Raw genomic sequence first — 21,241 nt, forward strand, 5'->3', positions numbered from 1 at the left:
ATTGCAGCAGAGATAGGGGAACAGATGAGGGCTGCAAAAGCAGCCATGCAAGCTGCATGTTACCCGCCTCTATTCTAAAGTGTCTTCATGGGGCCCTGATCTGGATTGGGACTCTAGCATAGGGGTAGGGCTCTTTAACCCTTTGCCCCCTATTATTGGCTGGATCCAGATTGGAGCCCTTGCACTTCTGATTTTCATTAACAAAAAGTGATCTATTAAAACAAATAGATCACTTTTGTCAATGAAAATTAAAGGCATGATAATCCTGATGCAGCTTAGGATCATATTGGGGGCAAAGGGTTAAAACCCTTTGCCCCCTACTTCCCACACTATGGTCTTAATCTGGATCAGGTGCCATGCACGTACTTTAAAGTGAGAAAGTAAGCTGCTGCCTGCATTTTCAAAGTAACAACTAGCTTGGCCCTGAGAGATATTTCACACCTGAATTTGTTTCCTGTATGGGTACGAGAAAGGAAGAAAGAAGCACTAAGGTACTTGATTTCTGCGGGAACGAAATGACACCAATGTCTGGTATGTTTGTTATTTCTTTATGCTTGTTTGTTCAAACCGAAGCCAGTTTCAAATATGCCAGACTTGGGCAAGGCATTAGAGTGTGCTATGGCAGTCCAGCTCCAAGTCCAGTGTTATGGCAGTCCAGCTCCATGAGGCTGATTTATCTTGATCCATTTCAGTCTAGCTTCACACCTGTTCTTCACAGCCAGATTGCCATGGTGAACCTAGTAGGTGATCTCCATCCAGAGTTGGATGAGAAGAGTGTGAAGCTCTTGCGCCTGCTAGACCTTTGAATGGCATTCAGTACTATCAACCATGGCATCTTTCTGGATCACTTAACAGGAATGAGACTGGAGGGAAGTGTGCTCCAATTAGTTGTTCCTGGAAAGTAGGGCACCACCAGAAGGTGGTACTGGGATACTGCTGGTCTGATTTATTTTTATTTATTACATTTCAATACTGCCCAGTAGCCAAAGCTCTAATGGGCCCTAATTCATGACCTTTGGCCTATAGGGTTCTGCAAACTTCTGTCTTGTCTACTATGGTGTTCAACATTTACATCAAAGCTGATGGATGATATATTCTTGAGCTATGAGCTAACGCATCATTGGTTTGCTTCTGATACCCAGCTTTATCTCTCATTTTCATCTTATGCTAGAGAGGTAGTAGAAGTCCCAAACCAATATCTGAAGGCAGTGATGGACTGGATGTGGGTGGATAAATTGAAACTTAATCCAGATAAGATGGAAGTACACTTTGTTGGGTTTCTGTTAATATGGATTTATGTGTTCAACCCACTTGGGATGGAGTTGCACTCACCCTTAAGAATCACAATCACAGTCTGGGTTTGCCCCTGGGTCCATCACCGTACTCAGGCGGTGGTGTTGCCTAGAAGTGCCTTACCTGCTTAGGCTCATTCACAAACTTCAGCCTTTCCTGGGCAAGTCAGACCTAGCCACAGTCATTTTTCCCTTAGTAATATCACAGGGCTGCCTTTGAAAAGTGCCAGAAACTCCAATCAATCCAGAATGCAGTCTGGATAGGTTTTGACTAGAGCAAAGCATATGGAGGATATTACTCCAGTATTATACAATCTTTACTGGTTGCTAATTTGTTTCTGAGGCTGATTCAGAATACTAGAGTTAACTTTTATCTTGGCTGGGCAACTTACAGCGTTCCACAAACGCTTTGACCTACATCCCCCATCTTCCCTCACTATTGTCTATGCTGGCTAGGGCTGATGGGAGTTATGAGCCAAAACATCCGGAGATCCATAAATTGCCCAATCCTGGTCTAAATGATATTTGAGCGTGATATCTCCGGGGCCATTTCCACCCATATGGACCTGATTGGTCATGGTGCTGCAATTGTGTAATTCCCTTCTGAGAGAATCCTGTTTGGCCCTGTTACTGCTGGACTTCTGCCATGTTGTAAATACATGGCTTTTTGCAGCCAGAGAGGTAGTGGTAGGATAATGAACTGCTTGTATTCTGGCTGATTTGTTCTGTTGTTTGGCCATTCCTAATGCATTTTGATTTGCTGTAAAAAAAAAAAATGTACAGAGATTTGTTGTCATGGGGTATGTGTGACTTTTTTTAACAGAAAAAGGTAAGATATAAATTCTTAATAAAATATCTTAGAAGTACTAAAACCCCATCTGGGATGCAAAACTGAACAGTCTTGCTGAATCAGACCAAAGATCATTCTGTTTCCAGCTTGGCTTGTCAGATGCCTCTGGGAAGCTCAGAAGTGAACACAAATGCCCTACCCCCACGTCCAGCTTCCCTGGCCGTGGGGGGGGCATTGCGGGCGGGCGGGGTGAAGAGGCATCTCAGGCTGCCGTTGGGCAGCACGTTACGCCATTCACGAGGGGAGGGGCAGTAGAGATTTTTGGTTTTGATCCGTGCCGCTCCCCAAGCAATCTCTCGCTCAGGTGGCTCCGTCCCGCCCTCCCTTAAGCAGTGTGAGAGACAACCGGTTGCCTTTTTGAAGGAGCCAAGTAGGAATTTTTGGCTCACAGTCCGATTGGCTGGGTGTCAAGGGCTCCTTGGAGGGCTCTCTCAGTCTAATCCAGTAGCCAAGTCCAGACACAGACAAAGGGATTCTTTTCAAAGCTTTATTCTTCTTTTACAACTTACTAACTCTACTAACTCAACTAGATCTGAGCAGCAGCATCCCTATGCCCTAAGTTGGAACAGTTGGTCCCCGTTTGAAAGGCACTTACTGGCAGACCCCTGAATATAAGGACTAGGGAGAATCCCTCCCCTTTTCCCTTGGGTCCTCTGGGCGCAAGCGTTCTTTGAGCGCCAACCGGGCGCTACGCCTCCTTTCCGCACTCTCCCTTTGGCGCCACTCTCTGAGTCTGCGCCGCACATCCAACCAGTCTCCTGTCGGTGCTGAGACACTCCCTGGACTGCTTTCTAAACTAGGAATGTGGGTGGGAGGAATCTCCGTCAGCTGTTGGTCCTGGGAAAAAAGGAGCGCGCTCCTCTCCCGAAGGAACGACTGCTCTTCCTCAGCATCAGGACTACTCTGGGATTCTATGGGCTCAGTGTCCACCCTGACACTGGGACTGTGTGTCTTTTTGCCTACTTCAAACTGTTAATGGGGTTGCATGTGTCCTGTAGGTAATTCTGGTCTAATTCTTCCTCAGTGCAGGTCGCATTTCAGTTGACAGCTAGGATGGGCAAAAGGAGAACGAACTTAGGGATGGTGAGCATTCAGAGGCACCTTATGGTGACAAGTGACTCCTGAGGCCTCCCGAACGGGTTTTGCGGCTTGGCGGGGGGATAAGGGTTGTCCGTGAGACCGACTCACCTCACTCACCCAGGAGCTGTGCAGCCCCGGGAGGGGTGACATGGGAAGGTCTACCTCCCCCATAAGGGGCAGTCTGGGGGAGGAGCGGCAATGCTGACATGCCACGCCTCAGGCTGGGTATGTTTTCTCCCATAAAGGTGCCAGCTAGCTGCTGGCACAGGCAGTGCCCATCCTAGGTTTTCCCCTTTGCAGATATTTCAATAAATGTGGCCCAATTTCAATCCAAGCTTTGTTGTCTGTCTCTTCATTTCCACGTCTCCGCTCGCAATGGCAACAGCTCTCCTCTATTATTTGTCCCTAGCATCTGTCATTGGGAGATATAATTTCTTTGACTATAGAGTTTTTCCTTTTAGCTATCATGGCTAATAACAGGTAAACAGGTCAACCTGCTAAGTCTTTTACAAGGGGCATTGCTTCATAAACCACAGTGTGGAAGAAACCTTTTTGTTCTAATTTCTCATGTGGCAGGAACCTACCACTGGCACCTTCTTAGAATGCATACACATTCCAAAACACCCCGGTATGTGATCTATTAACTGTATATCATAAATGTGCATATCCTTTCCCCTACATGTTATGTAAACTGCTTCAGGAGCCCTTATTAGGGCCAAAAATGGATATACAATACTTTTTTTTTAGTTCGTTCGTTCGTTCGTTAGTAATAAATAAATAAATAAATAAATAAATAGCGAAACCTTCATTTTGTGCAGCTTTTTGAATAAACGTTATAGACATGACAGTGCAAGCAAATAGTTCTAGAGGCGCCTTTTGATGCCCAGCATTGTCTTAAGTACAGCATTTAACAGAGTACCCAAAATGATCTTCCAGCTTGCAGCACTTGTCCTCCAAAAAGACAACTTACTCAGCACCTGTTTAGGGGGTTGTAACACCAAGACTGTTGCCTTTATTTTGTCAATACCTCTATTTCTTCCTTGGTTTGTGTGATGTGTAAAAAGTGTGGTGTCTTACCATAACCTCTTCTTCTCAAATATGTAGTGTGAATTTAAAAGAGTTTCACTTCCATTGACAACTAGAATGTTATCATGGGGCAATTTTCAGGCCATCTCTGAGCATCATTTGGTAGAAAGGTGAAGTACAAATTTAACAAACAGACAAATCTTTATCTAGAACAGTTTTAGTAGTTGCAACTGTAACCAACGAGAAAAAATAGTTTTTTCAAAGAAGTGACTGCCAAATGGGCTTCGGAGCCCCGGAAGAGCATGGCTATGTCCCCAAAGCACTCAAGTCATGAGAGGCAAGCAATACACAGTGCAGCATTACTAATTCTGGGCGTTGTAGCTGCTGTGAGATCATTGTGCAGGCTCCTTTTGTCTTAAGTCAGGCTCCTAAAAAATATAATGGTGCCTTGTCCATGAGTTAAAGTCTTGCTGTGCCAATAACAACCAGCACAATCTTGTAAGTTTTTCCCGTAAGCTTCCTCCCCACTGAGCCCGTTGGTTGGGGCCCTTGAGGGGTCAGCAGTGATAACAGCAGCAGGGCCAAAGGGCAGAAGGGGGTAAGCAATTGGTCAGCTAGGTGGGGGCCAGGGGCAGGTGGCATGGTTTAAGATGGGCAGGTGTCAGATTCCTGAAGTGGCAGCTAGGGCACAGGTAGGCCAAAGGCAAGTGGTGTTAAGTGAAGGCAGGCAAATAGTAATGTTCCAGAGGCAGCATCTACTGTGTGTGTGGAGGGGCGCATGTGAAGCAGGAGCTCAGTCTCCAGAGAGCATTTGGAAGTGGCATGTGGGGGGGCCGTAGCAGGAAGGGGATTTCAGTGAAAGTTGCTTCTCCCCCACTTTTGCCAGTGGGAGCCTCTGTTGGATCAGAGTCCATTCTATGAATACAAGGAGCCTTTCCATTCATAGAAAGGGTGCTTAGGATCTAAGCCGCTGTGTTTAATTTGTAAGATGCCTTCAAAATGAGGTGTGCTAAAATATTTAATAAACTTGGCTGAGAGGGAAAAGACATTAATATGGGGCGAGACAGGACTAGTTAGACTCCCCGTAGATCAGAAAGCACAGGGTCAAAGCAGGCAGTACTTTAAGGACGTAGTAAGCAGCTATGTCTTTTGTTCAATCTCGTTTAAGAGGAGGAGGAGGTATGATCCAGATTGGGACCATAAGCATGGGGATAGGGGAGCTTTAACCCTCCCCCACCCCACAGATCCAATCTGGATCAAGGCTCCTGCACCTGCAGTTTATAGTTCCAAATAGTGACCCATTTGGTTTAAAGGATCACTCTTTGCAATATAAATTGCAGGTGTTTGACCCCCAATCTGCATTGTGACCATAGTGAGGGGAAAGGATTAAATCCCCCCTACCCCCACGCTATGATATAGATCCAGATTGGGGGCCATGTACTTACACCAGAGTAAAAAAAGAACAAAAGGTATAGCTGCTAGATAAGTCTTTAACGTAATGTCTGCTTTGGGTCAGATTTATTTAACCAAGAATTTAGGTTTATTAACAAACACACAGAACATAGAATAACCATCAAGGAAATTAAAAAGAGCAAAAGGATTCTAGATCAATATACCTGCCCTGGTTTAAATGATAGACGGGTAGATTATATATCATGCAGCTACAGCAAGATCCATAGCCAAAGGCAGTAGTTCTTCTTCGTGGTCTCTGTTCATCTCACATACGGGCTCTGCGCCTGCGTGGAGCCTCGTTCGGGAAAATTCTCTAGCTGAGGAAAAGATTTTTGGTGGGAACCCTAACCCACCATCCACTGCACTTATCCCAGCGGGTTCCCGCCCGTTCCTTCAGTTCTCTTTCGACCGCCTTGTTGAAAGGATGCCTCATTGAGACTACTCTATTTTTCCACTTTCGCTGAGGGTTCTTATGAGCTTTTTTCTTCCTTTTTCTTCTTTTTTCTCCTTCCTTTGTGTTCTTTCTAAACTAAAAAAAAAAGTAGTTTTTGTGTGTGTGTGTTTTTCATGATCGTTGACTGCCGTTTGATGATGCATGGCCGTTAAGGCCCCTTTTTGGAAGTGCATTCAGTGCGGCAGTAAACTTCTCCCCACTGACGGGCATTCTCTTTGTTTGTTTTGCCTCAGGGAGTCTCATGTGAGTGGAGACCTACTGGTATTGTATGAATTTCACCAAACAAACTAAACATCACCGAGTGCGAGCGGACTGCTTAAAAGTGATCCTGTAGAAGAAGGCTTTGGAAGCCATTGACTCAGTGCACTCAATGACTTCTGTCTCTCAACCCCAGGCAATGGGACAGACAGTTCAGTCTTCATCTGTGGAGTGGGCCAAGTCTTCGACTCTAACCATGGGTTGAACTGATCCACCCACTCCAGGCAGATCCTTAACAGTGTCTACAGCAGAGAAAGTGAAGGCACCAAGAGCACCTAAAGCATTGAGTGAGGCTCCTAAGAAGAGGAAAAAGAAAGACAGTGATATGGGCCTTCCTCCTTCTCAGACTGCAGAGGAGCATCAAACTTCGATCCTGCCACCTCCACCACTCTTGGACTCTCCAGTACTGAGAGCTCCATCAATTTTGTTGTCAGTACCGAGAGCACCCTCAGTATCGTTGCCTGAGCCGCTGCACATTGCATCGACATCAGAAGGCAAAATTAGAGAAGTGTCGCCACCAATAGCTTTCCATGTCTCGCTGCCTCAAATTCAGCTATCTCCTCCCCCAGTACCGAGGGAGCACTTATATAGGGATACCTCTCCAGATTCCTTCCACTATGAGACATCACGTATACACTACCGTGACCACTATGAGAGAGATGTTGGCTACAGATGCCATTCACCAATACACAACTGGGACAGATATGGTGACTGGTCTGTTCCACCAAGAATGCACTATCAATATGATGACTGGCATTATCATTGTGATGCTTTTCACAATAGTACTACATATTTAGGAACATCTCCTTGGTACCATTCAGCACCTTTGACAACAGTTTCAAGGCCTCCATGAGAGGAGCACTTTCTACTGCCTCTGCCATTCCCAGAATCCTCAGATTTGCTAAGAGGTCACACACAGTCTACAATAAGACCACTGGCGCCACAAATTTCTGATGCCATGGGATCAATTCAGTCTCGTCCACTTCCACCCTTCCCTAGTCTGGCACCTAGGGAGAAGGAGAAAGATCAGGATCAAGGGGCAGCCTCATCCCCACAGTCCATTGAAGACTATCTTTCAGACTCGAAGTCAGTATCCTCGGTACAGCGTTCTGTCTCCTTGCCAGAAGATGCTGTGGGATCATGTGAAGGGGTTTCGCCTTCTGAGGATCTTTACTGCTTTGCAGAACAAATACTATGGATGGCAAAATCATTAGGAATTGAGACCCAACAACCGGCTGAGAAGTTACCGGACCTCGTCTTTGATGTAGTATACATGGAGGCTTCAGCTCCAGTTTCCATTCCTTTTCTTCCTATACTGCTTCAGACCATTAAGGAGTTCTGGAAAGCCCCTTCTTCAATGGCCCCACATCAAAATGTTTAGAATCCTTCTATAAGGTGGGAGACAAGGACACTTGGTTTTTCATACATCCACGCCCAAATTCTATTATAGTAGAATCATCACAGGGGAAATCTCAAAAAGTTCATGCTTCGCTGACCGATAAGGAAGGTTGCAGGTTGGACTTACTGGACAGGAGGATCTATTCCTCATTCACACATGGCCTCTGTGTAGCTAACTGACAGGCCACAATGTCGAGATACCAGTTTTTCTTGTGGGAAAATATTGGATCCTTGTGTGACTATCTCCTGGAAGACCAGAGAGAACTTGCACGTCTTTTTCAGACTGAAGCAGTAAAGTTGTCTCAATGACAAAACAACACGACTCGTCACCAAGCTGACTGTGATGCAAAGGCAATGGTGGGAGCAGTAGCCCTTCACAGGCACGCTTGGCTCTGATCCACTGGCTTGACACCAGAGGCATGATCACCGATAGAAGACCTCCCTTTTGATGGAGAAGAGCTCTTTAATTCTAAGACTAATGAGGCAATGGATGCCATTCAGAGGGCAAAAAACACCGCAAAAAAGGTGGGCATTTCACAGCAGTACCAGCAGCAACCTTACAGGCAGGGGAGATGGTCCAGGCAACAACAATTCCATCAACCTCACCAATACCAGGATAGGACTTGCAAGTTTTATCAGCAGCAGCATAAATGAAAGCAACATCGTCCTAACTGTTTTTGCCAACCACACTCCGAGGGGGACAACTCCTCTAAACAATGGCTTTGACTTAGCCCTCAATCACATGCCTCTAGTCACCGTTCCTCCCATTTTTGGTTCTGTCCTGTGTCATTTTCTACCTAATTGGATTACTATAACATCACACAAATGGGTCCTCAACATCATCCAATTTGAATACTGTATAGAGTTCAAAGTCATCCCTTCTCTTGGTACCGTCCACGTTACACCACCCTCAGAGGCTTTGAGGCTGGAGACATCTACACTTCTGGTGAAAGGAGCTATCAGAAGAATTATACCTTACCAAATGAGGAATGGATTTTTTCCCCGTTACTTGCGGTACCAAAAAGAGATGGAGGACTTTACTCCATTCTGAATCTCAGGGGCCTCAACAACTTCATCAGGACACAAGAGTTTCAAATAACTACTTTAGCTTCAGTCATCCCTCTTCTTCGCCAAGGTGTATGATTTGCTTCAGTGGACCTCAAAGATGCCTACTTCCACATTGCCATCAGGGAAGATTATCAGAAGTACCTTGGTTTTGTGGCTGGAGATCAAATGTTCCATTTCACAGTTCTCCCATTCAGTTTGGCGACCACACCACAGGTCCTCACAAAATGCATGGCAGTGGTGTGTGTTTTCATTCACACTCAAGGCATCAAGGTCTATCCATATCTGGGCGACTGGTTAATAGTGGCATCATTGAAACATCGTCTTATTCAAGCAATTCTGTTCATCTGGAACTTGTTGCAATCTTTGGGGCTAATAATAAATGAAGAAAAGTCCAGGTTGGAACCCACTCAAGTGATCGCCTTCAGAGGCGCAGTGTTGGATTCAACAGCTGTGAGGGCTTACTTACCTTGGGACAGACGTCAAACATTGATAAAGTTAGCTCACAAAATTTCTCGCTTCCACAGGATAATGGCCTTTCAAATTCAGCAGTTATTGGGACTAACGGCATCCACAGTTTACATCATAGCCTGGGCGAGACTCCGCATGAGGCGCCTGCAGGCTTGTTTTCTGAAATCTTTCGATCCCAATGCCAACGCTCGCAGAGTCTGTTTAGTAGTGCCATTATGTGTAGCGAGTAGTTTCAATTGGTGGACGCAGCCAAGCAACCTTACAATAGGGATACCATTTACACCTATGCCTCTGTCTCGAACCTTGGTGACTGACACATCTCAGCTAGGATGACAGCCCCCTACAGATCCATGGTCTTTGGCAGTCACGTGACAAAGCGCTACATATCAGTGCACTGGAACTCTTGGCAGTGAGGAAAGCACTCCAAATCTTATGAATCTCACCTTTCTCACAGGCACGTCCAGGCACTGGCAGACAACACTACGGTGTTGTGGTAGCTCAACAAACAGGGAGGAATTCATTCCTCAGGCCTCATGGAAAATGACTGTCGAACTTCTCAAATGGGCAGTCGAAAGGGGAATTACACTCATAGCCCTTCACATCCCAGGAAAAGACAACCATCTGGCAGATTCTCTAAGCAGGACTTATCGATTGTCACATGAGAAGCAGCTATCTCCTCCCCTCCTCCACTCACTATTCCAGAGTGGGGCAGACTGCAGATGGATCTCTTCGCTACCAGTCAGAACACAGTATGTGACAACTTTTGCTCCAGAGGAGGCCTCAGCACCAGATCACTAGGCGATGCTTTTCAGGTTCGTCGGTTGGAAGGTCTTGTCTACATTTTTCTCCCATTTCCTCTGATTTCCAAGGTGGTGCAAAAGATTTGGATGGACAACACAGACGGCATCCTAATAATACCATGGTGGCCAAGGCAACCGTGGATTGCTCCCTTGCTCAATTTGGTGAACAAGAGATACTGGCAGTTACCATCAATACCGATGCTACTGACCAAGGATCATGGTTGTGTTTGTCATCCAGATCTTGACAGCCTGTGCCTAACAGCATGAAGACTTAAGTTGAGTTTGTCTGCTTGCCAATGGAGGTTCAAACAGTATTGGACGCAGCTCTCAAACGGTCTACAAGATGGGCATATGACAGTAAGTGAAAGAGTTCGTCCACTTTTGCAGCTTCTCAAGGCCTTGATCCCTACTCTGGGTCATTACCGACTGTACTTACCTTTCTCCACAGTTGTCTTCAAAGAGGATTGAAGTTCACCTTGATTAAGGTTTACTTAGCCGCTATTTCAGCTTTTCATCCTTCTATGGATGGTTGTACAGTGTTTACAAATCCAACAGCATGGCAGTTTCTGCAAGGTCTAAAAAATTTAGCTCCTCCAAGTCGAGTTTTTGTCCCAGAATGGAGTTTGTCCATTGTTTTGAAGATCTTGACTTCAAAGCCATTTGAATCTTTGGCTAAGGTTGATCTCCAACTTCTGTCTTGGAAGGTGGCATTCTTAATAGCCATAACTACTACACGAATAGCAAGTTAATTATGTGCCCCTCATATCAATCCTTATTTTTCATAGAGACAAGGTGGTGTTAAGACCTGACCCAGCCTTCCTACCTAAGGTGGTGTCTGATTTCCATGTAAATCAGGATATTGTTCTTCCCACCTTTTTTCCACTACTGTCTTCGCAGCTGGAAACAACACTCCATACTTTAGATGTATGTCAGGCACTGGCTTTCTACAAGGCTAGGACGGAATCATTTCATAAATCCCAAATACTTTTTGTTTGCTAAGGAGGATCTAAGAAGGGGTTGCAGGTCTCCTTGCAAAGACTCGCCTCTTGGATTGTGCATACTATGAAGCTAGGCTGTGAGCTTGCGGGATTGAAGCTCGATGGGCCCATTAAGGCACATTCCACTCGAAGAGTGTCCACTTCGACAGCATTCAGCAGGGGAGTGTTGATACTGGACTTATGTTGAGCTGCGACGTGGTTGAGGCCATTGACTTTCATCTTACACTATAGATGGGATGTTCGGGCGAGGGAAGATTGCGATTTTGGCCATGCAGTCCTGTCATCGATCCTCCAATAGCACACGACAATGCTCCTACCCACCTCCAGTAAGTCAGCTTGTTAATCACCCATACGTGTGATGCACAGAGACCACGAAGAAGAAATGCAGGTTACTTACCTGTAACTGTAGTTCTTTGAGTGGTCATCTGTGTATTCACACAACCCACCCACCATCCCAACTTCAGTGTTGATGTCACTATTGTGGTCAGTGTCGGAGTGAGATGGTTCCTTCAGTAAGGAGGCTATTAGTTGGTCTCAAGGAACTGAGGGAACGGGCCGGAACCCGCTGGGATATGCGCAGTGGACGCTGGGGGAGGGTTCCCACCAAAAATGTTTTCCTCAGCTAGAAAACGTTCCCAAATGAGGCTCCATGCAGGTGCAGAGCCATATGTATGAATGCACAGATGACCACTCAAAGAACTACAGCTACAGGTAAGCAACCTGCATTTTTGCCTTGCTCTTTGATATCTTGCCAGCAGATGCTGCATAGAATCCAGGGAGTGTTGTTCCTTCTAACTCCAGACATAAGACCTTTAACAAGTGTCTTGACTTTATATTAATGGAAAATGTGGATTTGCAATTGAAGTCATGACATAGCCTGATGGGAGGACTCCTTGGTATAGGAAATTTGGCAGGGTAAGGCTGGGCTTTCCTTGACAACAAACATAGGCCTATTCTAATCAATGCATATTCAGTGTCTGAGGTGAAACACAAATCAACAAATGATTGCTACATGTCACATTGCTCCTAAGAAATGGGGGCAGGTTAGCCCATTCAGATACAGGTTTAGAGAGAATTATATGTAATTTCTCTAATTTAACATGTTATATTCCTAACTCTCCATGACATGCTTATGCTAATTGGTCATTTTCATATAATGCTCATGGAAATAGGGATAGACTTCAGTTGTTGTTCAGTCGTTCAGTCGTGTCGACTCTTCGTGACCATAGCACGCCAGGCCTTCCTGTCCTGCGCTTTCTCCCAGAGTGTGCTCAAGTCCATATTCATTGCATCGGTGATGCTATCTAGCCATCTCATCCTCTGCCGTCCCCTTCTCCTTTTGCCTTCAATCTTTCCCAGCATCAGGGTCTTTTCCAGTGACTTTTATCTTCGCATTAGGTGGCCGAAATATTTGAGCTTCAGTATTTGTCCTTCCAATGAGCAGTCAGGGTTGATTTCCTTTAGGATTGACTGATTTGACCTCCTTGCAGTCCAGGGGACTCGTAAGAGTCTTCTCCAGCACCACAGTTCGAAAGCATCGATCCTTCGGTGCTCAGCCTTCCTTATAGCCATACGTTACTACTGGGAAAACCATAGCTTTGATTATGCGGACCTTTGTCAGCAAGGTGATGTCTCTGCTTCTTACTATGCTGTCTAGGTTTGCCATAGCTTTCCTCCCAAGGAGCAGGCGTCTTTTAATTTCATGGCTACAGTCACCATCTGCGGTGATCTTGGAGCCCAAGAAAATAAAATCTGTCACTGCTTCCATTTCTTCCCCTTCTATATGCCAGAAAGTGATGGGGCCAGATGCCATGATCTTAGTTTTTTTAATGTTGAGTTTCAAACCAGCTTTTGCACTCTCCTCTTTCACCCTGAACAAGAGGCTCTTTAGATCCTCTTCACTTTCTGCCATTAGGGTGGTATCATTTGCATGTCTGAGGTTGTTGATCATTCTCCCGGCAATCTTAATTCCAACCTGTAATTCATCCAACCCGGTGTTTCTCATGATGTACTCTGCATATAAATTAAATAAGCAGGGCGACAATATACAGCCTTGTTATACTCCTTTCCCAATTTTGAACCAATCAGTTGTTCCATGTCCGGTTCTTACTGTTGCTTTTTGACCCTTGTACAGGTTTCTCAGGAGACAGGAAAGGTGGTCTGTTGTGATCCAGTACCTGTGTTCATTTTTATTCATTTTCTGGTACCCTGTTTGCAAAGGGCAATAGTAGTCAAGAAATATTCCATTCACAATTAAGGAAAGTTGCCCATTAACAAATACTTTTCAGAGATGGAATGGCATATGTTAAACTTTTCTTGACACTTTCTCTAGATTAAACATATTGAAATAAAGTAATTAACTGACTACAGTTGGCAACACAATGTGCTTGTAAGTTCTATATTTTCCAACTTCATTATGGCAAATATTCCATACTACCATAAAAACTCTTCATCAGTTCCTATTTATTGCAAACATAAATTATACATTTTCAAACACAAATTAGGGAAAAAACCTCATTATATTAAATAATGTGAAATGTCATTTATATCCTACTTTCCTCCAAAGACCTCAAAGTAGTGTGCATAGTTCTTCTCTTCCCACCCCCACCCCCATTTTATACTTTCAATAACCCTGTGAGGTAGGTTAGGCTATGAAAGAGTGGCTGGCCCAAGATCACCCTCTTAGAGAGCAATCCTATAGCCGCTAAACAATGTCTAGACGGCCATAGGATTTTTTGGTTTCTGGGAACCGAGCTCAGAGCCAGGGCTCGGTTCTTCTCCGTCTTCATGCTCATAACTGCAGCACAGAGTAGACAAAAAGCAGGAGAGGGGAGGAGACCGCAGAAGTGTCGTTACAATGCTTTTATGCACTGTGCAGCCTCCCCCCGTCCAAGGTCCACAACTAGACAGCCAAAATCGGCTGTTTAGGCACAAATGCTGGGTGGCTGGAGCATGGAGGCCCGCCCTACACTGAATAGTCGGCTGCCTCCGAGTTCAGAGGCAGCCAACTATCCCAATAGGATTGCATCCTTAATCTCCTGTGGAGAACTATTGTAGTGTACTGACATAAATATTTACGTAGGCTAAAACGGGGAATCAAAAAGGGACGCAACTAGCACCCGCTATGCTATTTGCATTCCCCTTTATTTTCGCCGTCATAGTCTATGTAAATATTTACGTAGATTAAGAGGACAAAAATAAGGAACGCAAATAGCAGCAGCCGTAGCCGCTGCCATTTGCGTAAGCTTTTTTTGTGTGTTTTTTACCCAGAGCCCTCCACGGCCGGAAATCCAGCTGTGGACAGCTCTGGCCTGGCTGGGCCTGGCCAGCTGCTCCGCAGAGCTGCCGTAGAGCACGGCCGGCCGCGGAGGATTCTGGGGGGGAGGAACGGAGCGCCTCCCCCCTGGCGAGGATTCCGGGGGGAGGGACGGAACGCCTCCCCCCCCCCACCATCAACATAATCCACGAACAGGTAAGTGACTTTCGTATATTCCTAGTCTTCATTGGTTGCTGAGATGTGCAAATGATCTGTGTAAAGATCACTAAGCAGCCTAAACCCACACAGCATTCCTGACTCCATGTATGAACAAAAATAAAACAACATGAATGGGCACAACAGATCTTCAAAGAGTCCTGTTCTGCCCACAAGCTGTTGTTTCATTTTACTACACCCCACCATGGTGTATCAAGATCATATTGTCACTTAATGGATCTTCATTTGTTTTTCAAAGGCAATTGCTGATGGTTCTAGATTTTAAGTCTTCACTCTGCATACTCTGATGGTATTGGTCTGATTCAGAAAATTCCCTGCAAAAATTGCATTATAAATGCAAATGAGGTTACACTAGATTATTATATATTTTCTTTAGACAATATCCAATGCTGCTGCTGTGCTAGCAGGAACAACTATTATCTCAATGGAAAGCTAGTGCAACTAGAAACATGCCAAAACTACCACTTCTGGAATGGCACAAGTCAGCGCAGCTCTCAGAAGGGAGCTATGCTGATTTGTCCCATTCCAGAAGCAATAGGTTCGGCTAGTTCCCTGGGTTGCACTAGCAATCTCTCCCTTCCTGTTTCGCTAGTGGTGATTTCCCACCAGCACAGTGTGTTTAGAGCAGGTGGATTGCCAACATTGGATACTGCTCTTTGCCTGCTGGATTCAGTTTTGTAAGATTTTGGAATTACAGGGTTGTATCCAATATTAGTCTAACTTAAACCCCATTCATTTCAGTGGGTCTACTGTAAGTAGGGTTAACATTAAATAAAACCCACAGACTACCTACCAGTTGGTTCTTGCATGGTGATGATGTGAAAATGGAGTGCCTTCGTAGAACTTTCTATCTCCCTCATGTTCTTTGTCATTTAAAAAACAAACAAATCACAGCTAGAGAGATGGAGTTCCATGTAAATAAAGGCTGGGTTTACATAACGTGCTAACCCATACTCAGTGGTTGCATGTGGGTTGCTGTACTGTGGATTATCGTTTTGTCTGAATGCAGTGTGTTTTCCGCAGGCTTGTTAACCACCCTGAACAGCCCAACAACAAACCATGGGTTCCCAAGGTGGCTTGTTTGAGAAAAATAAGCCACACTGCATGGTTCACAGGCCACCTTCCAGAAAACACTCTGTGTTCAGACAACACAATAACCCATGGTACAACAACCCACACTCAACCACTGACTGTGGCTTAGCATGTTGTGTGAATCCAGTCACTGAATGGTTGCTGCTGTTGGTCAGTTATATTGTAACATGCTCCTCATCCAAAACCACTTTTTATATAGCAGTGATAAGGGTTTTCTGGAAATGCTTGAATTGGAAACATTTCTGGAACATGTTATTCTGCTGCTTTAAATCAGTGGAGATGTACCTTAGTTCAGTATCCAATACTGCTTGTGCGCTAGCCAGACCCAGCACTAGTGCCACGGGAAGCTAACAGATCCTGTAGCAATCAGAAATGAGCCAAAACACTCACTTCTGGAATTGGACAAGATGGTGGAGGTTGCAGAAAGGCACGCCACTGACTTTCCCCATTCAGAAAATTAGCATTTCTGTTCATTTCCAGGGTTGCAGTCACAAGTGCCAGTTCCTGTTGTGCGCTTGTGATGAGGCCTGCTAGCTCAACAGAAACAGCAGGAGCACAGCAGTAGTATTGGATACTGCCCTTAGTATGTTATGTATGTTTTGTATTTACTAAACTGAAAAAGTGTGCCATGTTGATTTTACACACTGTATAAATACCTGAAAAGTTTTCCCACTAGCAGAGAGTAGCTGAACTGAAATATTTGGTTAGGGAAAATAATCAATGAAGTGCACTTGATGTGATTTAGTTAAGTGTTCAAATGAATTCAAAGCTTTAGGTGGAAATTATTTTTATCACAGTACTTGTAAATATCTTGTGAATGACAACTTAATAACATACACTTCCCTTACTTTATTTAGATTTAAATTAAGAAATTAAGACAGTGAAAAATGTTAACATACTAATATTAACAAGCCTGAAGAGCCTTGTACATATATGTATGTGTATCGTAGCAGTAGAGAGCTTTGGCTATTGGGCGGTATAGAAATGAAATGAATGAATGAATGAATAAATAGTGAACTGAAAAATGTGAACTGCAACTCTGATTTTAGATTTCACTTGTATGCATTCATTATACTATGAATTTTATTAAATAATATATTTGAAAAAGTGGGGGCAGAAATTGTGGAAAATATCAGCCCACAGAACTGATACACTGCTAGGGGTAACAATGTGACATTTTGTATTTTGTATTTCATCTTTATGACCAACGCTGTATCTCCGCACCCCCAAATAAAACTATTGAATTTTGCTTCTGAGATTCATACTCTGGCATTTAAGCTCATATAAGCCTCCTGTCACTTGAATTTTAGTTACTTAAGATAGTAGACTGTAGGAGCTGATTGGGAAGTTGAAAGCTCTGTGCTCAGTGTGGAAGGCGGTCTATCGACTGCAAGGCGCATATGAAACTGACACTGTATATTCCGTTTCTGCACATTCCTCCCTGCATTAACATTCACACTTGAAAACACTACCATGAGAGAGGCTCAAAGGCAGTTTTTATTTTTGACTTCAAACAATGGCATGAAAGCTGTTTAGCCTATTCCGATTTTCTTGTCTTTTGAGTCACCCCAAGACTGAGTCTAAATGGAAGTAATGTATTGACTTTGCTGGTTGAACCTCTCATTATATCATATGCACTCCGATTTCATCAATCCCCTGGAACAGCACTGCATAGATTATGTTAACACAGAGATTAAGGTCTCAGTAGAATTTCCTATTACACTCAATGACAGGGTAAAATTAAGAGCCAAGATACATGATCAGTGGAATTTCCTGGTCCAGCTCTTGATGGCAGGCAGCTAGTAGGGTGGCACTGGGAGTTGCATATTCGAATCATTCATTCCATTACATTTCTATACATTACATTTCTCTGGGCAGTTTACAAAGATTAAAAACCTTAAAAATACAATATTATACATAGTATAAAAACCAATTACAAACAAACATATAGCACACGCGCGTGAATGTGTGTGTGTGTGTGTGTGTGTATATATATATATATATATATATATATAATTTTAAACAATCAAGAATAAGAATATCCAGGACCTGATTAAAACCTGAATGTTTCAGCCTATAACAAAAGTTTCCTGCATATAGAAATTTTATATAATAAGGAATGTGTTGTGGCCTACCCTTCTTAGTTATATTCTGCCAGTGGGGAGGGGGGATCTTCATGTGTAGCAAGTATCTTATGTGGGAGAACACACTGAAGCACAGGTGTTGAATTGCATATTGAAGTGCTACAGCCCAGCAGGACTTTCATCATCACTTGACTTTCCAGATCACATGTCAGCTCCAATTCTATATAATTTCAATGGTCTTGAAGCAGGTAAACTGTCAGCCATGATGCTCTGTTCCTGAAAGAACCAAACATGTTGGATGGGGAATTCTGGGAGTTGTAGGACATTTTTTTCAGTCTAAACATGCATAGGATTGCACCCTAAGACAATTTGTAATTGGGATGTAGTTAAAAATTATCACTGGTTAAAAAAATCCCTTAGAGTTTCTTTTTTATGACTTGTTATGCAGGTGATCATAAATTTTAAAAACATTGTACAGTTAGCAGCAGGATGTGTTATGTTATCATAAATGACCACAGTGAGAAACACGTTTTCAGTAATATATTTTCTCTGATTAGGCTCTTGTTTAATAGCCTTGTATAGGGTAATATCAATTTACTACAGTGTCTTTATTCTGGCACTTGTAGAAAAATAAAATCCAAGAGTCAAAGTAACTTTTGAGAAATAATCACAATAAGTATTCTATTATACTTTTTTAAAAACCAGTCTTATTGGTATAGAGTAAAGAGATAATCAAAGATCACTTTCATGACACATGATGTTTGAACGGAAACAACTGGTTTCTAAATACTTAAAAATCAATTACGTTCATATTAAATTTAAGAACCTGCTTTCTTAAACCTATCTGTTTCAGAAAATAAAATTCAATGTATAGTTGACTTACATTTTTTTTTTTATAAAATAGCCATGCAGTTGCTTCTTGTAAATCATACCTGCCCCAGCTTTTTTGTAATTATGCTTACATTTGAATTGGTGAGTGGTGCATAAGGAAAATAACAAAAGAAACACTCCAGAACCATCAGCTTTTCCAAGAGTGATTACTTATAATTTACTTGTAACCTTTGGTAACCCTTTGCATTGTTGCAAATTCTGAATATAACTACTGGCAGTATATTTCAGGCATAACATTTAAACTGTTAGATCCCTTTGAGAGCATATGATGAGTGACTGTGCCATTGCAGAATACATGTGGAAGGTCTCTTCTTTGAAAGCAGCCCCACCTCAAAATCTCCATGGGTGTAGAAAGTTTATATCAGGGGTAAATTTTTCAGTCACCCATTTTGAAATGTTTCAATTCTGTAAATGGCAACTGTTAAGGTAATTATCACTGTCTGTACTTTTTGCATTTCAGTTCCTTCTGACCACATGGTTTACATTATCTCTCCCAGTATGTATGTATACATCTACCAATTTGAGGTTAACGCCATGCATCTGATGAAGTGGTCAGTATCCATGAAAGCTTATGCTAGAATAAATTTGTTAATCTGTAAGGTGCCACAAGACTCTTTGATGTATTCCTATAAATTCTGGGCTCAACTCAAATCTTGGAAGTATTGAGTGTCTTGTGTTCAGTGTTATATTTAGAATTTATGCTGGAAAGTAATACCTTAAAACTCTGGCTTGCTAATAACTGAAAAAGCAGCAGAACAAGTTGGCCACAAGGGCACTAAGCAAAGGCTGAATGGAACTGACCTGTAGCTGAACTCATTTGGGTTAGTCAAGTAGGGTCAGGCTCTGCGGTACTATGGAGAGCTTCCAGGGAAAGTAGACTGTATTTCAATAGTGGTCTGAATCCACTTTCATTCTGAATTTCATTAAAAGGGGCTTTAAAGAAGTCTTGAAGGTGCTCCAAAAGGGCTTGCGCATATCCTGCAGGACTCTTGACTTTTCCTTATTGAACAAACCCTAACGCTACATTGCAGCCTTCACTTTTGCCATTCTGGGAAGTTTTAAAAGGTTTGCTATGTGGTGTGAGTAGAAGTGGGTAAAAGGCTGTTGTTCAAAGCAAACAACTGGAAAGCCCCATGTGGCTTACCTAGTTAGTCCCGTAGCTATCTGGATAGTGGTCTATGTCTGGAAAAGATCACAAATATCATTTGTTCCCTGGCATTTAAATGGAACTAATTAATGTGTAAACAATACCTCAATAAAGATTGCTGGATTAGATAGTGCTAATACTGCAGGTCACTTTTTGAAAGCATCCTGGCAAAAGATGGTCAAATATGAAGCAAATAAATTCCAGTGTGACATGGGCAGCTGCCTGGAGGCCAGTTCTGTCCTTATTATTTAACTGGAGTATGAAATACTTTGAAAAGGTTTACTTGGCAATAGTTGCAATTACACTTCACACACGGAACAGCTGATCTAGATTCGCCTACCAAATACACACTGACTTCCAAAACCTTATAAGTAACATTTCAAATGGAAGTCACTGAAATAGCCTTTTGTTCATTTACTGCAGATAAATAATTGTGCAAATATTATAATACAAAATTCCCCCAAAAACCTGCCTTTGATAGCTTTTGAAATCTTTGAAGTGCTCCTATTTTTAGATTTTCTGAACTGTTGTCTTCTAGGAAAGGCCCGACCATGTTCCAATTCAGCAACAAAGTGATGTAATTTGTGCATTATGCTCCTAAATGTTTTCTTTTAAGTTCCCACCACCCAGTAAGGATAGAAAGCAGACATTCACTCAAAAGAGCAGAATCTTCTGATTATATATCTGATCCTTTTTCCTGATGTGTTTTTTCATTCTTTTGTATTGGTGGTACTGAAATTTTCATTCTGAATGGCTATTGCCATGCTTAATTAACAAGCACATCATAAGACATTCTCCACCTACTGTGACCAGCAGGTATTGACAAGAAAGCCGCGTAAACTCTACAGATGACTGCTGGTGTGCTTTAAGCAGCAGAAAAACATGTTCTTTCCAGCATCCCAGAGGTGTTCAGCTTTGTATATTACATGGAAACTTTTTCTGCAGATGCCATTTAAAAGATTGCTGAAATCTATTACTAATGTTCTAGCTGCTTTATAAAACTATCCCATCAACCCCATGTTGTCAGTACTTCAAAACTGCTAGTATTTAAAAATCAATAATTTCTAGGAAACTCCTAGATATGTAAAAAGAAATGTCCATTGAACAGCCCTGGGAGAATAATGTGTATTTATAATCTTGCTGTTGTGCAGATGATTTTTCATATATCATGGCTGTGCCCTTGAAAGCATTGTTTTCCCATAACAGCAAGATTCTTTGCCTACTTCAGTTGAAATTTTAATTGGCCTACTAAAACTTTCTCATGGGCAGTGGGGAAAACACTTTTTTATATTTTAGTAATCCTACTTATTCTTGATTGGCCACTAAAATGTAATGTGGCCTATATATAAATTTCAGAAAAGAAAACTCTAAAAGTTTCTTTGCAAATACA

At 42.9% G+C, this 21,241-nt stretch overlaps 1 protein-coding gene across 3 annotated transcripts in view; it reads left to right on the forward strand.

Annotated features, from left to right (window-relative positions):
- LOC146350858 (heparan sulfate glucosamine 3-O-sulfotransferase 1-like) overlaps positions 1-21,241 on the forward strand; it is a 108,373-nt gene that overhangs the window by 39,691 nt on the left and 47,441 nt on the right. The window contains exon 1 of one of the 3 annotated variants that reach the window (XM_084845911.1): positions 19,165-19,255. The exons of the other annotated variants lie outside the window; for them this stretch is intronic. The gene's annotated coding sequence lies outside the window, so the exon portion shown is untranslated. Of the gene's footprint in view, positions 1-19,164; positions 19,256-21,241 lie in introns of those variants that run through there. 3 annotated transcript variants of the gene reach the window in all.

Source organism: Heloderma suspectum, chromosome 3, assembly GCF_057233095.1.
Source record: "Heloderma suspectum isolate Gila_16-S chromosome 3, 16-S_ref, whole genome shotgun sequence".
Taxonomy (NCBI): Eukaryota; Metazoa; Chordata; class Lepidosauria; order Squamata; family Helodermatidae; genus Heloderma; species Heloderma suspectum.